The sequence below is a fragment of the Xenopus tropicalis genome, chromosome 8 (genome assembly GCF_000004195.4).
Source record: "Xenopus tropicalis strain Nigerian chromosome 8, UCB_Xtro_10.0, whole genome shotgun sequence".
Lineage (NCBI taxonomy): Eukaryota > Metazoa > Chordata > Amphibia > Anura > Pipidae > Xenopus > Xenopus tropicalis.
The window spans coordinates 49,394,939-49,415,635 of NC_030684.2; the positions used below are offsets into that span (position 1 = coordinate 49,394,939).

At 36.2% G+C, this 20,697-nt stretch overlaps 2 protein-coding genes across 8 annotated transcripts in view; one reads left to right on the forward strand and one right to left on the reverse strand.

Moving 5' to 3' along the window:
* The window catches only part of tenm1 (teneurin transmembrane protein 1), a 373,978-nt gene that overhangs the window by 313,969 nt on the left and 39,312 nt on the right, over positions 1-20,697 (reverse strand). The gene's annotated exons all lie outside the window — the stretch shown is intronic.
* Positions 1-20,697, forward strand: part of LOC101731292 (fibroin heavy chain-like) — a 118,148-nt gene that overhangs the window by 6,491 nt on the left and 90,960 nt on the right. The gene's annotated exons all lie outside the window — the stretch shown is intronic.

Here is a 20,697-nt window from a genome sequence, read left to right on the forward strand (position 1 = left end):
TCATAGAATGTAATTATCAGGATTAAAAATAAAATCACTACAACATTCTGAACAGTGTTAGAAGTTAAATGAGAACACTAATTAACTAAACTTTTAAATAGATGAAATGATACTGATGCTTTCATAAGTCTGCATCGGGCAAAAAAACATAACTCCATGGATTGCCCTCCCATGCCCCATAGAAGTATAAATAAAGATTTTAATCTATTTTATTATACTGGAAGTGTTGTGAGTCCGAAAAATTTCTAACTGGAGTGTAAGTGACATAGGCCACCTTATGTTCATGTTGCTTTCTATTATCTCTCTAAAGGTCTCTTTCTATCACCCTGTAGCGCTATAATGGTAATAAAAAAATGCAATGTTGTGCTCATCAGCTGAATTTTCTACTGACCATAAAATAGTATTTCTCTGAATATTCTGAGCCATCAAGCTAATTTAAACTAAAAAAAACTATCAATATAAAAGAAACTGGGTATTGTAATCCTATATGGATGTTCTGTCTTGTGATCTCTCTAGTAGGACATGACAATAGTTATTCTTGCTTAAATGTTGAACATAATATGAACTCATATTTTTAGACTTTTTACAATTTAGATTTAGTAATAAGGATTCACTTGGCTGTCCAAGGTATAACCTTTCAATAGTATGATTGCTGTGTGGCCCTGGAAGTCATTATTGGAATACTGAATATGTCATATTGTTAAATATCAACTACATTACTGAAATACACAATGAACAAGGAAAGGCCACAGAAAGATCTTTGATGGAGTCATTAAGCACAATTAAATTAGCGTGGTGTGTTAATTCCAGTCATCAAAAAGTGTACTGGCTCTACAATTGAACATAAAAGATGTTAAATATAAAGAGCAAAGTACAGAATGGGAATTTTATAAAGGCTATATTTGTGCATTGCTTTATGTATCAAAATAAACTTTTTGCTGCAGTCCATGATTTATACATAGATGCCACTCATCAAATTAAGAAATGTTTATTTCTTAAAATGTCTCATTGTGGCTAAAAGTCTTTAGTGAAAAATGACTTGGGCCTGTTTAACAAAGGACAAGTTAAGGGTTCCTGGATGTTTCTAGCATTTTTTTCATCAGAAAGTGTTCGCCAGCTTAAAGCAGTTGAATAATTGGGAAACAATTATTAAGGGTGATAAAAGCATTGTGTTAATATTAATGCAAAGAAAATCAACACAAACAAAGTTAGGAGAAGATTGTGTCAACTGCACAAGCTAATTTCTTATTGGTTGCTCTGGGCCATTGCAATGGACCATGGTATTAAATGTAGATCCCTGGTCTTTATTTTAATTCAAAATCACACCTTTATGTGGCACATTTTCACATTGTACAGCTATTGTATTGCTTAATCTGACTGGTAAAAGATGTATTGTAAAAGATGTGCAATACAGTGTATTAATAAACCATCAAATGGAAAATAGTTTTTTTTTGTTTGTAAATAGGTTAACCACTTGACTATAACATCACATAAATTACTAAATATATACATTGGTTTAACTTTATAATTGTTAACTCTGTAATTATTATTCAGACTTTGAGAAAACCAGTTAATCAATGATTATGCTCTCCTGCACTATAAAGATGTAAAGATAAGTAAATATAAAAAAGACGCCTCAAGTTTCCTCGAGACGAATATGTTTTCCCACCAGCAATTTACATTGTTGCTGGTGGGAAAGCATTTGGAGGAGATTAGTTGTCTGCAACAGAGAAGATTTGTCGTGGGCAGCTAATCTCCTTGTGTATGAGGGCCCATATACTGTACTTTGAAAGTATAGTAGACCTCAATATGTATCACTATTTGAAAATTGTATACCTGCACATAGAAAATATATCACCAAAAATATATTGGCAAAACTATTTTTAACATTATCCTTAAATCAGGGCACTTTATGCTTACGCTCAGTAGGCTCTTGCCATTGTTGGCAAGGAAAACAGGAAAGACATGAAAGCCACACTCTGTAACACTAGCTAATCCATAAATACAGGCACACAGATCCCTTTCCATCACATTCACTTGCAAAAAAGTGAAACCTGGACAGCACTCCATGAAATTAATCTAATTAAAAAGCCTTTATCAGCCAACAAAACGGCTTAGGTTGTGATTGCTCTCTTGGTCTTAGGGATTTTTTTGTTCAATAAAGGCTTATTAATTGGATGAATTCAATGGAGTTCTTTTTACCAACCATTTATTAGCAGTTTAGGCTGAATAGACATAATGCAAACTGGAAGAGCAATACAATAATACGGCAAGAATATGGAATGGATACCATATGTGGACTTTCTGCACCACTACCCTACCACATGGGTACCTAATCCCTAAAAAAATGTAAGGCTGGTCAGCCCAAACTGATTGTGGGGTCTGCCTGTGCTAGATTCTGAACATATATCCACCATTAAGCTTGAAAATAGATTTTAAAGACTGAACTCCTCTTCCTTCTATACATTAGGGAAATGTTTGTATGGTCTTGAACCCAAACAGGACTTACACCAAAGGGTTTGCCTATAGATCTTCCACTTGATGTACCCCAGGGAAACTTCTATTAAGCATAGTATTTTTATACTCAGTCAGGGTCTAAATTCCATTTCCCCACAAATTAAGATAAACACTTCAGTTGCACTCTCTTGCAGTGCTTCCTTGCATCATGTACCATTTATTTCTCCTTTAATTTTAACAAGTTACCAAGTCTCTGCTGAAGAAAAGTAGCTCAACAGTACCTGTTACCAATATGCTCCCTGCACTGTACCTTATATTTGTCAATAGTTCAACATCTTTTAGAATGTTTTTAATCTTCCAAGGGTAAATAATTAAACCCAGAGTTCAGACATATAGTTGTGTTTTTTTTCTATATCATATTCTAAATATCTTGTATTATTGCTGTTGATATTCATCCCTTTAATAGTGTGCTTGAAAGCCATTTTGTGAAAATATTTTACTAGTTGTAATTAATGTATTGTATTATCATTTCTCTCCTCTAGAGAGGGATCTATAACATATAACAAGAAGATGTTGCTTATGGCATTTCCGTACTGTTTAAAATTGAATTATAATTTTCACCTTATAATTACTTACTTTTGATTGCTGATTAACTCCCTCTGTTGTACCGAATTACAAAATTGATATGTTCCCTTATGGTAGGTAGAACAATATTCAAACATGAGAAGTATTCTGTACCTATCATAGAACTAATACAGATGTAGTACTAACCAAATGTAGTGTATCTGGAAAAAAAAGTTAAACTGATTATAACTATTCAAAGCAGTTTGTTGAATTGCATTGCAGCATGAAAAACAACAAAAATGCTTTTTTTGCTTTCACCATTATGAATCATCATTGTGCATCCTGCCTTAATGCAGTGGTTCCCAGCTGTAGGGGTGCCCCCTGGTGGTTTTTTGGGCAGTAGAGATAGGGGGCTCTTTTTGGAACAGATTTGGGGAGATTGCCTATTTGTTGTTCTATATACACCTGAATGGCACAGTTTGAAGGTAAATTAGGGGGAACCTTGGGATGAACATTCTTAGGTATTGTTGTAACTGTAGTGGACTGATAATCCAGTGTTTTACTACATATGTAACCTTGTTGTTAGCTAATGGGTGCCTAAGCATTTTATATATCAATAAAGTAATCTGGTTGGGTGAGGACAAATTTGCAAGTTGATGTTGACCTCTCCCAATGGGTCTGTGTAGGCCCAGGGGGCCAAAAATCAGATCATCTAGATTTGCCGCCTCTATGATAGTAGCCAGATTGAGTAAATATCCAGGGATCAGTGGACCTTACATAAATGTAATGCAATTCATCTTGTGCTAGATTTACAGGTAATACCTACAGTAGATTATTTAATATGCAAAATAAACTTTTGCTTAATTCTGATAAGTTTTATATTAGCAGGAAATAACATCAAATGGTTTGATACAAAAGTAAAACTTCAATGCAACTGTCACCATTCTTCTGTCTCTGATCTTCCTTATCCTTTAGAATATTCAGATCACAGATGACGTCTAAAATCAAAATGGTTTAAATCCTTCCGGACTGATGTGCACATTTGATTGAAACTGCTAATCACTGTATTCCAAAACTTTGATCTCGTTTATAAAAGAAATGAATATCAAATATAACTCTTTGTAATCAGCATGATAAAAGCTTGTTCTAAAAATCCCTCACCCTAAAATTTCCTTCACGAAGCAATTTGAACTTCCCAATAAAAGTTACTCTTGAATACTCTTATAATGTCATATGCCAAGCTACATAAGACTTTAAAGCACTAATGAAGAAAAATTGTTTTATTAAAGGTTTTATAATGACTAGCAAAGATAATTGAAATGCAAAGTCTCCTTCTTCTGAAGGTCATGCTGGTTTGTTCAAAGGTGAAAGCCAGTTGTTGGAAGTATATTAAATGCTTAGAAATTAATTTACAAGTCTTTATCTGCCTAAACCAACTTCTTTTTTCCAAGTACAGACGGTATTAAGTGTTAACTCCTGGGCAGTTTCATTATGTACAAAATGAACAGGCAGGTTCTGTAAATAACATTTTCAAGACAGTTTGTACCTACTGATTGCAGCCAAACATTACGTGTTTGATAACGTCAGCCTCTATTTTTTTGGTGAAATAAAATATGGATTACAAACCAACTTCTTGATTACAAATCTCTACATCCACATAGCACTCATGTTGTTTTATTTTTCTGTAGTGCTAAAAAGATTGACATTTAAAGTTAGACTATCAATGTTGGGGTTGTTTTCTCTTGCGAGGGGACATGGTTACTCTTTACAAGTTTATTAGACAAGTGATTACTCTTTACAAGTCTATTAGAGGACATTATAGATAAACAGTTAGGAATACTTGTTCTTAGAAATGAACCAGAAGTGACCACTTTAGATTTTAAAACAGAACCTTCAGTTGAAGCAGTGTAGGTGGCTCTTCATGGTGAGGGCAGTGAGGTTGTGGAATTATTTACTGGGTGATGTTATGATAGCACTTTTTTTTAATGCCTTGGTTTTTAATCCCTAAAATTTATCACAAAACTCGAGACAGTCCAAAGAAGGCAAAATCGTGCATTTATGATAATAATAATTAAAAAAAGGATATGGTTATAAAAGAGGAAGCTGAGACTGGGTTTGTTAAAGTTTTAAAAAAAGTTTCCAAACTTGATGATGATATCAGACATACAATTTTTGTCTGATATACATTTGTCTATTAAAATAATTGAAGTTATGAAATGAACTGAACTTGCTTTAAAGGGGACCCGTCACCAAATTGTTTTCTATTGTGTTTGTCAAGCAAAATAAACTTTACTTACACTATATAAATTATTTGAATCTTATTTTCTTCAGCCTTGGAATTCACAATTGCAGCAAGCAGGCAGGCGCCATTTTGTGGACACTGTTATCAAAGTAGGCATTGCATCCTGCCAAAAATCTTGTTTCTGTTCCAGTATGGGGGACCTGATACAAATGCCAATGCACTGGTTACAAATTGACATGGTGAGGAGGGAAGGGGGAATGTAAGGAGAGCAGCAACATCTAAGAAGCTCTTAATTGAAAGTGAAAGTAACTGTCTGCCCCACCTCTATGCCTAAGGCATAAAGGCGGGGCAGGCAATATATGATTGACAGCTGGGATTTTTAAATGCTTTTATAATAGGTATGGATGTGGTAATGAAAAAATGATTTTGAGTTTGATGTTTAATTTGAAAAGGGCTTTTATTATACAGCTTTTTATGTCTGGGTGACAGGTCCACTTTAAAGAAGAAGGAAAGTCATTTTGGCATCTTACTGCCAATAGATTTGCCATATTAGTGCCACCTAGAACGTTACATTTATTCTGCAGTACAGAGCCCTAGAAACTCCCTCAGTTTCTTTAAGAGTGCAGCAGAAACATTTGCTTAAAAACATTACCTCTTCTTCGGGACATATGTTCTGACATGTTATAAAATTGGTTTCCTCCATTATGCCTGTAGAGTTCTACAGAAAGCTACTTAATCTTCATATAATAAAGATATCAATTCAAACAGGTATTTGACTTTCTTCTAACTAGAAATGAATTCAAACAGGTATTTGACTTTCTTCTAACTAGAAAAGGGGAGTCATTTATATTCCACCCACAAAGGATATTCCACCTGCAAAGACCTGTCAGTTCTTTGACAAATTATATTACAAGGACACAGGAGTGAGGGCTATCATTCTTGCTCCCTGTAGCACTACCTTACCTTCAAAATGTGCCAGAAACCCACTGTCACAAATACGGTAATGGCATTTCCTATAAAGCCCAATGTAAATGAACAGTTCTACATTTTTGACTGATTTACTTATTTTTCTGTAAAAAAAAAATGTAATATTTAAAATTCCCCCCTTACTGTAAAGGACATGAAATCTGTAAATCACTGGGGGTGCCAATCTGTTTTCAGCAAGCTAAGGTCAAGTTTAGCAATTATAATTGCTTGGGGGTGCTTGAGAGTTTGGCACCATTTTCCCCCAACTGAATTACAGTTTCCTCCTCTTAAAAGTCAGGATTTTATGATTATCATTTATAGGAACGTGTAGGAATATGCTTTTAAATGTAAAGTAGAAATTGTATATGCTCATTAGTGAAAACATGTATTTTCAACCTAAAAATCTCAACCTTACAAGATTAGAAATCCCAAAAATGCATTTTCATCATATCTAATTTGTAATATTAGCAAGAAATAAACCACAGCTACAGCTCTGCTGATTTTCAGCTTATGAGGTGAGGTTGCTGCTTCTAATTGTATACCGTGTGGCTTCAGGCAATGAATGTCAATATATCAAAATCCTTCTTCTGCCAATGGCAATATTTTACTGTTGTTGATCTTGCGACCTTTGTTTTTCCGCAAGGCATTTTTTGACAATGTCTCATGATAATATCTGGACCCATAATATTTTTTGCAAATACAGTTAATAATCATTAAATTTTGGCGTCTCAAATAAAGTGCTGAAGTTATAAAAATAGTATAGTAATAATCTACATACATATTCGTCATTTATTACTGCCTGCTCTAGTAACAGTCTCAGCATACTATACAACTTTAAATATTAACGTCCACTGAATTTGCAAAAACAAAACTGGGCTAGAAAAGGGTGTAGACATAAGGATGGGGCAAATTTTTCTTTTACATCACATAGCTCAAACAACACATTGCACACCATGGCACAACATGTTACAGCATTCACTTCAGGGGCTAAGTGTGAGAAGGTGGTCTGTGTCAATGGACCCTCTTGTTATATTTTTATGTTCACAAAGGGATCCCAATGGCTGAGGGCTACAATGTATTTCCCCTTGCTCGTTCACACTACGTATACACAGAGGGCAGGAGCGGAGGAATGGAGCATTCAGGATGGCAAGAGGGGTTAACAACAAATAGTAGACAGATACCTCTTGTAACTGTGGGGCTCTTAGGCAGCACAGTGGCGGTGTGGAGGAAGCGGACTTGTGCACAATACAAGTGTGGCTGCAGTGAACTTACTGCTAGTAAGTTGAGGCAGCACGGTACAGAGAGAATAGAAAGTGGATCACCAAGACATTTCCCCCCAACGTTTGCCCAGGTTCAGCAACCCATAGCAAACAATGCATTTTTTGCATTTGAACAGGTGACCTGGAAGTGCTAATTGCTGGTGTTAAGAAAAAAAATTTGCATCTTACAAAATAAACAAAAGTTGTATAATATAAGTTCTCAGCAGATACCACCTTTACATTTAAAATAAATTGTTCCACTTTATGAAGTTACTGGTCAGCTATAAGCTAGTTCTACAATATAAACAAAATTATAGTATAAACCATAAGTTAAAGTAATTTCTTTAAGCAATGTCTCCTCGGAGCATTAAGAAGCATATATTAAATCTTATATGGCAAGTCATTTAGCATTTTTGTTGTTATTGCATGTACAGATGGAACAAACTTTGTTTTGACATGTGTCACATATTCACATGTGGTAATTATTTATTTAGATGGAGTGGCATGGTAAGCCAAATGCTCCATCAGCAGATAAATTAGCTATGCTCTTCTGTTTAGCAGTTATTAGAAATCTTTAAATTAGGTTTAATACAAATAGAGCAAACCTTATTGGTGAATTGGGTCCTACATAATGCAACAAAACAGTTTTCATCAGGTTCCTTATCAAAATAGTATAACATTTTTACAACTGACAATCCACACGTTAATGGAGCACAAACAACATAGTCTTGAAAGTTTATTCTGCCTATTCTACTACCTACAGAAATTGTTCATTTTTTACATTAGCACCTACCCCAGTGGAGTTTTCAAACTAGGGTATTTAACATGCACACACAGGAGGTAAAAATATTTATCTAGAAATTTGTCCCAGTTGGCACAGGATGGCAAATTTATCAACCTTTTTGCACTTTATTTTATGCACTTTTGCACTTTTATTTTTGGGATAAAAAACTCATTTTACCATTTTCTTCTATGAACTCACCAGCTTTTAGATGTCTACTAAAAAAATGTAAAATGTTGTAAATTTGTTACATAGTGTCCCAATAGGTCCCTACATTTAAATAGGTTAATATTACACCTCTTTCAATAGAAATTAATGCTGTCACATGTTTCCTGTTATGTAAAAAAAAGGTTAATCCATCTCTACATAAACTGTGATTTTAATATGATTGTTTAACAATGCCCTAAAACAAATTGCTAGTAGTAATGAGCAAATTGTTTTCCCCACGCATGGATTCGCAGCAAATTTCCACATTTCTCCATTGGTGAATTGTTTCGCAAAACTGCAGCAAAATTGCGACATGAATGGGCATGGTCATGGCAAAAAAAGACATGTGCGACAAACGCGTTTCATGGATTTCCTGCCATTTCTCGAATTTTCCTATCATTTCATTAATTTTTCGGTGAATCAAAACGGTATAGATTCGCTCATCCCAAATTGCTAGAGCTCTTGTCACTTGAAAGGGATACATTTACTTTCATATTAGGAAAAACAAAATTGATCAAATTGTTGTCAAATGGATATTGACTTTCAAGATATACTAAATGATTACCAGATTTTATAAACGTCTAGTAATTCTACTTCATGACTACTCTATATTTGCTGGCTGGGTTTGTAATTAAATATCCCACTTAAAGAGAGACAAAATACAGAGCTGGGAGATTAAGCAGAGAATTATTACAAAAATGTCCTGATTTATTTGTATCATGGAGTCATGTTGGCTTCCAATCTCTTGGCATTTCATAAATGCCCTACTTATTGATCACTTGAAGAATTGCATCATTCTCAGTTGTTCATGTTTATATTTCTTATTTTTTTCCAATCATATTTAGAGATCATTACATGTGCTATAGCATCGTAGGGAACCAAAGCGAAAAAAATAAAAATGTAAAACCTACTGACACACATATAAACTTCCAACATGAGATATATATAACAGCAGGTTTTTGATTTTAATTGTCCAGAGCTCTTGTTAGGGATGATTTGACTTGAGGCAGAAGGATTCTGAACCATGTCCAAGTTTGTTAATTAATAACCTCCCAAGATAAATTCAGTCTTAGTGCTATTCCTGATTGCTAAATCTCTCTGTTTCAAAGCAACAGATGGCTTAAATTCTTCTAAAATGAAAATAAAAGAAAACAAAAATCTCATGGAAATAAAAGAAAAAAAAGATCAGAAAAATCAGATTTCATGGACTTTTTTACAGTATCAAAAGCCATATTCAAATTGTAAAGATGGAATGTAAATAAACATATACAGTATTCCACAGTGGTCTTACAGTAAAAAATGTTTTTCCATCAAATAACTCATAGCATTGGATTAACCTTTGGGGCAGATGATGCCGTTTAGTCTTTAGAAACTGAGTGTTAATGCCACACATTAGTGCCATAGGTTCATACTGTCAAGGCAAAATAGTGTCAAAACCAATAAATGTAACAGAAATGCAAGGTCATAAAACTGCTTTCAGAAAGCTTTGGCTGCATCCTTGTTGATTGGTAAGAAAAGTCATTGCATGTGTTTGCATTTCAGAATCTCAAAACCTTAAAGCTTAAATGTGTGGCTGTAATGGCTGAGTTTCAAATATCTGCAGAAAACAATAATATAGGTATGGGCCTTGTTATCCAGAATGCTTGGGACCTGGGTTTTTACAGATAAGGGATCTTTCTGTTATTAGGATAACCATAATTTGTCTACTAAAAAATCATCTAAACATTAAATAAACCCAATAGGATTGTTTTGGCTCCAATAAGGATTAATAATATTTTAGTTGGGATCAAGTACAAGGTACTTGTTACAGTCTGTATGCTTAGGAGCCCGGTAACTGCCCGGAATAACCCCTTAGATAAGCAGGAGAGCCCGGCCGACCCCGGTGTTCACCGACGCCCTTTTGGGGCCCCGGACTTTCTGCGGCGGGAGAGGCAGGGATCCTACTTACGGCCAAGGTTATTCAACGCGGTACCAAGGGTAAAGCTGAAATCGGAGTCGTGGTCAGGCAAGGGTCAGTGGCAGGCAGCAAGGATCGTAGTAGAGAGTCAGGCAAGGTCAGTGGCAGGCGGCAAGGATCGTAATCAAAAGTCAGGCAGGGAGTCAAAAACCAGAGAATCAGATATAATATAGCTTAGCAAGGCACCAGGAAATCAGGACCAGCTTGGGCAATGAAAATAAGCAAGGAACCGCTTTTTAAGTTTGAATTTGGCGCCAAGGTGACGTCAGCGCGTCCACTGACGTCATCGCGCAGCGCCGGGAGGACCTAAAGCTACTGCGCGCGCGCGCCCTTTGCCATTGCGCGTCGGGACGCGCCGAAGAGAGGTGCGCGCAGGAGCGCGCTGTACCAGAGGAGCCCGGGGACCGGCGCGCTTGAAGGTAGGAATGCGCGCTGGTCTCCCGGTGCTCCTTACAGTACTGTTTTATTATTACAGAGAAAAAGGGAATCATTTAAATATTAAACCCAATAAGATTGTTTTCCCCTAATAAGAATTAATTATATCTTAGCCAGAATGATGTACAAGGAACAGTTTTTTTTATTAGAGATAAATAATTAAAAAAATGTAAATGATTTTAGTAAAATGGAGGTCTGTGATTCATTAACATTAAGTACACCTTAGAAGTGATATTTACTAAACATTATTATTCAGTGATGATTTGCAGTTTGTCATTGTGTTTCTTGGTGGTTTCCTGATCTATTCTAATTCCATTTTTTATATTCTACCTAAAATGTTAGAATTTTTTAAAAGGATCAGCAATGCCCAGCAACCAGCAAGAGGATTCATCCTTAGGCAAGATTTTTATTATTAGATTTTTTTTCCATTGCAGCCAGAAAGAGTTTCAAATCAAACTGGGAAACTTCAGGACACAAAATTAAAAATCCATAAACAAAGGATTAGATAAAGACCGGTTGTCCGAGAAACCTGCGGTTACATAATATCTCACACAGACCCCATTTTGATCAAATAATTTACATTTATTTAAATGATTTCCTTTTTCTCTGTAATATTAGAACAGTACCTTGTACTTGATGGTAACTAAGTTGTATGAATCCATGTTGGTGGAAAAAAAACAATCTTATTAGGTTTAAAAAATTTTTCAGTAGACTTAAGGCAAATCAGTCTCTTGTTTCTTTATTGCATTCCATAATACAATATGTGTACATACTGTATACTTAATACTTAAAAAAGATACAGCTAAAAAAATGAAAAAGAATTGCACTGAATCCAGGATTCGGTTTGGGATCTGGCCAAGATTCGGTCTTTCTCAGTCAATTCAGATTCGGCTGAATCCACATCCCTGTTGAAACTGAATATAAATCCTTGAAATCACTTGACTTTTCGTCATATAAAAACAGCAGTTGTCAATTTTTAACATTCCTTTTACCTTTGCTGTAGCCTAATTTGCATATGCAAAATAGGATTAATATTTGTTTCATTATTCAGCCAAATCTTTTATAAAGGATTCAGGGTTTGGGCAAATCTCAAAATAGTGGAAAAAGTATTGCTCAGTGGGGGGCTCTGATCAGAGCAGTGGGCGTTTGGTTTTATCATGTCTCAGGAAATGAATGTTTCTACCTGAGTCACATGTCCTCTTTAAAAGAGAAGAAAAGGTAAAAACTAAGTAAGCTTTATCAGAAAGGTCTATGTAAATACAGCCATATGCACTCTCAGAATCCTCTATCAAAAGAAGCACAGGATTTCTTGTATCCTTTTTTGTAAACATGTTCTTGGGGTATCTGACTTCCTCTGTCAGAAAAATCCTTCATTCCCGGGGACAGAGTCTGCGCAGTTCTCTCCTCTCTCCCCTCTCCTGCTCCCCCGTCCAATAAGAATTCATAAAACTCATTCCCCACACCCTTAGGAATGTGTAATCTGAGCTACAAAATGCTAGAGCTACAGCAGGAAGCTATGAAGATCAAGCTAAAATGGCAGCTGAAATCTTAAACAAACAGAGAAAGCTTCTAGGGCTATTTACTTGGGTATGGTAAAACTTTCTGCAAAATAAATATGGTGTTCTAGGTGGCACTTATGTGTCAAATCTGTTGGCAGTAAAATGACTTTCCTTCTCCTTTAAGCACAAAAATGGCTAAAGACTAGCACATCTAAGAAATGAAAGTTACTTATCTATATCACAGTAGTGGTATCTCTTATCCATGTTGAGCTGATTATCAACTGCAGAACTGGAAACATACATAGTACACAGAGACACTTTACATGTACTTTATTTTACATACTAACTTTGAGGATATCTATATACAAACAACATAAGTATAAAGCTTTCCATTAAGTAGGGTCACAAATGGATTAAACGCAGGAACATTTTCCTGAAAGTTGAAAAGTGTTAAGGCTGATAGATATGCCAAATGTGTGTGAACAGGTGTCAGTGTACACTGCCACACAGCAGCAGCACTGTGTACTAACACCTATACAGATCAATAATTCCTGTGGCAAATTTCTATAGAGAAATACATAATGTCAGCATGAATAATAAATAATTCAATCTTAGACCACTGTTAACTCTTTTATGAACAGTCTGGCTTAACACCTTTAGTAAAAACCTAACAACCAAACAAATCGGCCCTAAATTGCCAGCATTCAGTTTATCTTCAGATAACACATTGCTTCGTTCTGCACATATTTAAGAAACAAAAACAGGGCACTTTTTTGCACAGTAGGCAAACAATATGTTTTTACTTGTCTGTTTTATTTGAAAATGCTTTATTACAGCAGGGCTCATTTAATTGGCTTTGAAGTTTCTGCCATTTGAATCTGTCTTCGGGAACATGTGTTTCATCATTATTTTTTAGCCTTGTTACATCAATCACCACGGCTGCTATAGAAGATTTCTGGCCTGTGAAGTGATAATTTCTTCCAGCGCCACTAATGAGGTAAACCACAGTCTTGAGGGGTGGAAGTTGCTTTACTGCCAGTAGCTTATTAAGGTGCTGTAAACAGCATCAAGTGACCCGCTGAGCTTCTTAGAGTATTTTGTTAGTCAGTATCACATCATAAAAGTATAACTATATTACCTATTCCAAATAACAAAGAATGGCATGTCAATATTATAAATAGAAAATAATACAAACCACTGCACAGAAATTGTGCAATGTGCATTACAATGCTATTCCCAAAGGTGCTTGTATCAATGCAAACTATTCTTGTGCCTTGCACTAAAATGCTAGTTGCATCTGCTTTCCTCCAAGGCACAAAATAAAGGGTGCATGGATGCAAGTGAGCCCTGGAATCAACACTTAAAGTATCTTGAGTTGATGTTACTTCCAGGGCTTACACTGTATGGTGCACCTACAAAGGCATCTAATCTAGGAATGCTGTCAGCACATTGAGCATCATCAAGGAAATGAAAATTCTAGTGAGTTATAGTACATGCTATTTTGCACCCACAATTATACTGGAATTCAGTGCAAATTGATTGCAAATTCTGAACCGTGCATTTGCTTTGTCAGTTCCATTGAGGGTTCAGTTATGAAGGCCCTGAGCAGAAGTACAAAGGCACTAAAGGGTGCAAGAGTGCCTTGGTAGGTGAAGGCCAGCCCTGTCCTTACCAGGTAGTAAGTGTAGTGCCTTGTTGAGGCATTAGACCGATGCCTAGTGTTAGTACCTCCTGCCCCTCATTAATACAATGGTGCTGAATACAGTGCTGCCAAACACATACAGCACTGTATTCATAACTAGAGCCAGAAACCTGTAAAATATATTAAGCCTGGAAGGCAGGTTGCAAAGTGTAAAAAATGGTAGACTGCACCCCAAGATTTTGCACTTTGCAGCCTGTGTTCCATGTCCTAAATGAGCCCTATAACTGTGTCATATATTTGTTCATGAAAATTACAAAACTTGCACAGATGGAATACAAATGGTATTTTTTATATTCTCTCTGTAAAAATAAATATACAGGTATAGGATCCATTATCCAGAATGCTCCAAATTTCAGGAAGGTCATCTCTTCCCGAAGGTCATCTCTCTATTTTAGACTTCACAGGTGAGGTTGGCCAGACAGTTTGAAACACACTAGTATCCAAGGTTTTACAAAAGGCAGAATTACATTTTGCTTCCTAAATCTATTCCTTTTATGCATGCTAAGACTTTATTAGTCCTCTCAGCAGGTCTGTGGAACTGAGTGATGGAACCATGGTTATTACTGCAAAATCATTTTCCATCTCAGCTCTACCTAAATGTATTCAATTTAATTTGTAAGTAGCTTGCTTGTTACTGTGGCCTAGGTGCATAACCTTACATTTATCTACACTAAACTTTATTTGCCATTTCCCTTCCCAATCCATCATAGTGTCTAAATCTTTTCTACAGTAAGCAGATGTCCAGCTCTGATTCAATAACTTTGAATAGTTTTGTGTAATCTGCAATTATGGACCTACCAGCACAATCTGATTAATATCTGAGCCATGTAACACTTCATATACAAATTCAGTCCAACAGGAATATGATATTAATAACAACTTTCAGCTTTATAATGCTCATCCGTTTCCTCTTATACTAGTGCTGTGATTTCATGTTCGAACTTGTTATTTAGAGCAGTATCAAAAGCATTAGTAAAATCTACATATTGTATATCCCATTACCCCATTGCCCTGATCCAGATTACTTCTAATCTCTTTACAGGAAGTAATAAGATTATGTTAGCATGAATGGAACCATCATTCTGACTTTGTATAATCCATTTATTATTTATAATATATCTCTTGATAGCATCTCTTAATATCCCTTTAAAGTTTTGCAGCTACTGAAAGGGAACCTTTACCACTCTTTTCAATTTCTTGATTGCAAGCTTACTCCCTTAATGCTGTACTCTAAAGGTTGCCTCAATACGGTACTAGATCCAACAGTAAAAAAAAACCTGCCAGATTTTTGGGGAGGCCTGTAGGAGGGCCAATACATGGACAGATAAGCTGCCGACTCTGATGCAGCTAAAATCTGCCCATGTGTGGCCACCTTAACTCATTTACTTATCCTATTTTGTGTCAATGACCATTAAAATAAAAGTCTGCTTGTGTTTCTGAACCTTTTTCAGACTAGCCCCAAGTTACAAGGGGTGTGTAGTTTGATTTATATAAATTGTTCGTTAATTACATTATTGCAAGTGGTCATTTACTGCAGATACAATTTCAGGTGCAATTTGCCATGCTTATTTTACCCAGAGCGCTTTGCTCTTTCCCACACTTCCAGCATCATTGTGCCGGTGATGGGGAGTTGCATCCAACACAATTGTGCCCAATGAATATAAATGCATGCTATTTGGCTAAAAAAATTCTAAGTGACCCAATATGGTGCCAAAAAAATTATTTGGATAAGTCTGCTGGGTATCTTGATGCAGGCCTTACTGGAACCCAGGAATAGGGATGTAGCGAACATCGCCAAAAATGTTCGCGGAACCGTTCGCGGACTTTCGGCAAAACTCGCGAATATTCGCGAACCCCATAGACTTCAATGGGAAGGCGAACTTTAAAACCTAGAAAAGCCATTTCTGTCCAGAAAACTGATTTTAAAGTTGTTTAAAGGGTGCCACGACCTGGACAGTGGCATGCAGGAGGGGGATCAAGCAAAAATTTCTGTGAAAAATACTTTGTAAAAAAAAACGCCAAAAAAAAGACGCAAAAAAAAAAAAACTCCAAAAAATAACGGCAAAAAAAGCCAAAAAAAACGCCAAAAAATAACGCAAAGAAAACGCAAAAAAAAACCGCGGCGAACCCAAAATGGCGAACATCGCCAAAAGTTCGCGAATTTGCGGACTTGCGAACACCCAATGTTCGCGCGAATTAGTTCGCCGTCGAACAGTTCGCTACATCTCTACCCAGGAATTGCCCACAGCTTGAAAGCAGCAGTAGCTTCATGGTTCCACTGCACTAATAGGTATATTTTGTGCACAATTCAGAACACCATGCACAACAGGTGTACTGTCATCACAACGTTTTTACTGAATAACTACTATAGAAGTGCAAGGAGCATGTTTGAAAGTAATTGCCACTAACAAATTGTATAAGTACAGAAGCCAACTGAGTCAATTTTTGTGCTGCAATAGTAAATGAGTCCTTATATGCTAAGCTATGCTAATACAAGCATAGAGGGCAAACAGAGATGGGTTGCAGTAGGTTTTGCTCATAGATTCATACAAATGCATTCAGTACAATGAAATGGCACAAACATAAATGCACAAAGACTCATTTAACATGTAGTTGAAGAAAATATTGTACATTAAAAGGAAGTATTCAAAATTCAGTGTCAGATCTTCAAGAAAGAACCTCTGAGGCATACCTTCAAACTAATTGCTTTTCTTATTACAAACAGCTTTGGGGAACTATTTTAATGGCATCAATCTCCCTTGGGGGCTGCTCAAAGTATAACACTCTTCTGTTCTGCCAAATTGATTCTCACATGACTCAAAATATGGTTTTGAATAATGTATATTGATTTGCTTTCAGAGTCTTGCGACAATACGGCAATTACAAAATATCCACTTAGTGGAACGCCATTTGCCAATTTATTGCTTTGTGAAATAGGTAAAAAAAAAAAGTTATAACAATTTCTGAAGCAAATTGACCTCCATGGTACAACAAGAACAATTCATACCCATGTTTCATTGTCATTGCTATTAACATTGTGTGCAAGATGATCTATTCTATCCACCTACTGAAAATATCCGACCCCAGGTCCTCTAAATGCCTAGGCTTTCTAAAGTGAATGTGCTCTATCTGTTATAAAACCTTTTCAGTAGAGATGTATTCTTTAATTATAATTCATTCCTCTAAAGCCCCAAATTGCAGCTTGAAATGGAAGATGGATCTAAAAATGAATCGCTAAATGCATTCTCTACATATATCTAAGTGTTCTTTGCTATACAGTATGCCTATATATTAGTATAGGCACTGGATCTGCAATTCTCAAATTTATTGCCGTTTTGTGAATCTTTTTAAAGCTTCACAAATTTTTCAGCAAAACGGGACACATTCGCTCATCACTTATGGCCAGGTATGCTTGCTTTTAATTGCTGGAGTAGGGTAAATACTGTCACCCTTATAGAAGAGGAGCAGCCTGTCCCTGGCAAAGAGCCTATAGTCGATTGGAAAATCAGCCCGATTCCCCAGAAACCCAGAGCCCTACACTAGTTTACCAGTCATGACTAGGATTGTTCTTTTCCCTGACCAAAAAATAAAAAACGTGGCACCTAAAACCTTCCGAGCTTTTATTTTTTGGTCGGGGAAAAGAAAAACCTGATTCGCACGAATCTGACTATTTGGATGAAGAAACTATGCAAGAGTTTGGGAACTCCCACATGGTTTTAGGATATAAATGCTTGAGCCCGAAGACTCGAGCTTTCATAAATGTGCCCCTTAATCTCTCTTAACTTTTGCTGCCACCTTAACATTGCAATTATCTTTGAGATAATTACCTTGGAATTCCTCACCCATAGCTTTTCCCATAGTTTAAAATTATTCTTGAGGTCTTAATCCCCTCCTCTGTAAGCATGTAGGGTCCTTGTAACAGATTGCTATATCTTCTTTCTAATAATTTAATCCCCTAAAACTATAACCTTTCTTTCCTTCCTAGCACTCCTTCACCCCCTGTATTAGAGACACTGCCCCCAACTGAGCTCTGAGAGTCATCCTGCTCCATAAATGCTAGTTCAGAGCTGTCCACCCCAACACAATTGCCCAAAATGGTTAATCTGTTGTATAAGACACACTGTGGACCTTCCCCTCTTCCCTTGCATCCCCTATTTTCCCCCTTATCTGCAAAAAGTGTGTCTCCCTCATTAGCCTCCACTCTTCCTTCTCCACCCCACTTCACTGGCTCCTGCCAGTGGTTGCTTCATGAGCCACCTATCCTTTAAAACTGGAAGTAAGTGAAGCTGACAGATAAAAGAAGTTGTAAAACTAGATATATATTGAAGTCCAGGTATTCTGTATTTGCAAATACTTGCATTTCTGGGACTTGAATTTAATTCAAATTTTGTATGTTCTCTCTGTGTCTGCACTGATTCCCTTTGGATACTTTGGTTTCCACTGACATTGTTATAGGGACCTTAAATTTTAAGCTTCATTGGGGGATGGACATTGGCATTCCATCCCTTTGCATTGTTGAGGACTTGGCATCTAAATACTGAGCACTTATGTCTTAATGAAAAAGTGCAATACTTAAGTTTTTATACGATTGGGTACACACCTTCTCTAACATTATAGTGGCAATCAAACATTGCGGAGGTCTGCTAAAACCGTAAGGCATACCTATCTGCTTTGAGAGATACTGTTCAACTATTGGGGAGTATCCATCCACGCTTGTGGATTAACATTTTTCAGCACACGGAACCGCATCCTTTCAGCAATGATTAGAGTTTCCTTTGGATATGTCATATCTTGCCTTAGTTTGACTTGGAAAGAATCATGTCCACTACACGATACGCTATGCACCTTAATCACTAGGGTTTGTCTTTTGAATATATGAATATTGCACATTGTTTGTCATTTTCATTGCTCTCTCTGACAGCCTTAGGCAATGAAGTTTTCTATGTGAGTAGTCTGGAATGCCAGGGTATAATTTAATATGGTGGGATATGGTTAAATTGCTTTATTTTTTTATTTTAGAGGAGACAATATTTTTATACAGCCTATGTTTGTAAAGGAAATACTAGGTTAACCGAGGAAGGAGATTATTCTCGGAAGTAAAAACTAGCTGCAGTGATGTTGTGTGAAGCAGGTAATTACATTAGTGATATAATTAATCATTACAAATCACATTTAATATGCTGCAAAAAGGGCAAGCAACAGTCCATTCACTAACTCTATTTAACAGGGAAAATGCTCAGTGGAACTAAGGATTTCCCACATTACTGACTAAATAGCTGCTATATTTCAGCAATTTGCATCATAGTGGGCACAACACTATCGCTGTTAACTAGTGATGAGCAATTTTTTTTTTGCCAGGCATGGATTCACAGCAAAACTCCACATTTTGCCACTGACTTGTTTTGCAAAACTTCCGCTAAATTTCGGTGCATAAAAAAAGTGGTTGTGCATAAAAAGGTGCGGTCACGAAAAAGTCGCAGTCATGTCAGAAAGGGCATGCATCAAAAAAGTTGTGTGGTACCCACATTTTGTGAATTTTTCAGTGTTTCGCAACTTTTTTTGTAGTTTTGTAAATTTTTCAGCGGGACAGATTTGCTCATCACTATTGTTAACATTTTAGGAAATAATATTTATATTAAAATCATAGCAAACTATCTTCATACTCTTGCTGACTTAAGGAAGGTTTAGTAAATTGATGTCCATTATCAGACAACACAAGACAACTTATAAACCTGGTCCAAATAGGTACTGTAGATCCAGCAGAATGCTTTTTCTTCTACACTCTTTCATCCACTTGGTCCTTTAAAATGTATGTTATACCAGATACAATGCATAAGTCTACAAGCCGCATATGCCGCAAATGTCCACTTTCCCCACTCATTTTTGTCCTGTACATTGAATCCTGGTGCAGCAAATTCACATATTCCCAAGACACATTACTTATATTGTGATAACTATGAGCACAAAACATTCCTATTTGGTAATTTTTCACTTTTTCACTGCAGAGCAAATAGAATGAACAATAAGGCAAGTAAATAACAACTAAATACTTTGTTGGTCCTCTGTCACCACTTCCTAGGCAAACCAAAAAGCATTAAAAGCATCAAATACTTGGGTTTAACTGTAATTTTGTTTGCTCTGTTTTTATTTTAACAACAATTAAGCATTTTTCCATAATTCCAACATCCAGTTTAAATTTGAATCTGACTATGAGTGTTCACTGTTTCCATACTCCTTTTATTTGGGGTTCATTGTTGCCAAGGATCAAGGACTAATTTGTTTCTCATTCTACTTACCCAATATTTGTACAGGTATTGGACCCCTTATCCGGAAACCCATTATCCAGAAAGCTCCGAATTACGGAATGCCCGTCTCCCATAGACTCCATTTTAATCAAATAATTCAGAATTTTAAAACTGATTTCCTTTTTCTATGTAGAAATAAAACAGTACCTTGTAATTGATCCCAACTAAGATATAATTAATCCTTATTGGATGCAAAACAACCCTATTGGGTTTAATTAATGTTTTATTGATTTTTTAGTATACTTAAGGTATTGAGATCCAAATTACAGAAAGACCCCTTATCCGGAATACCCTTGGTCCCGAGCATTCTGGATAATGGGTCC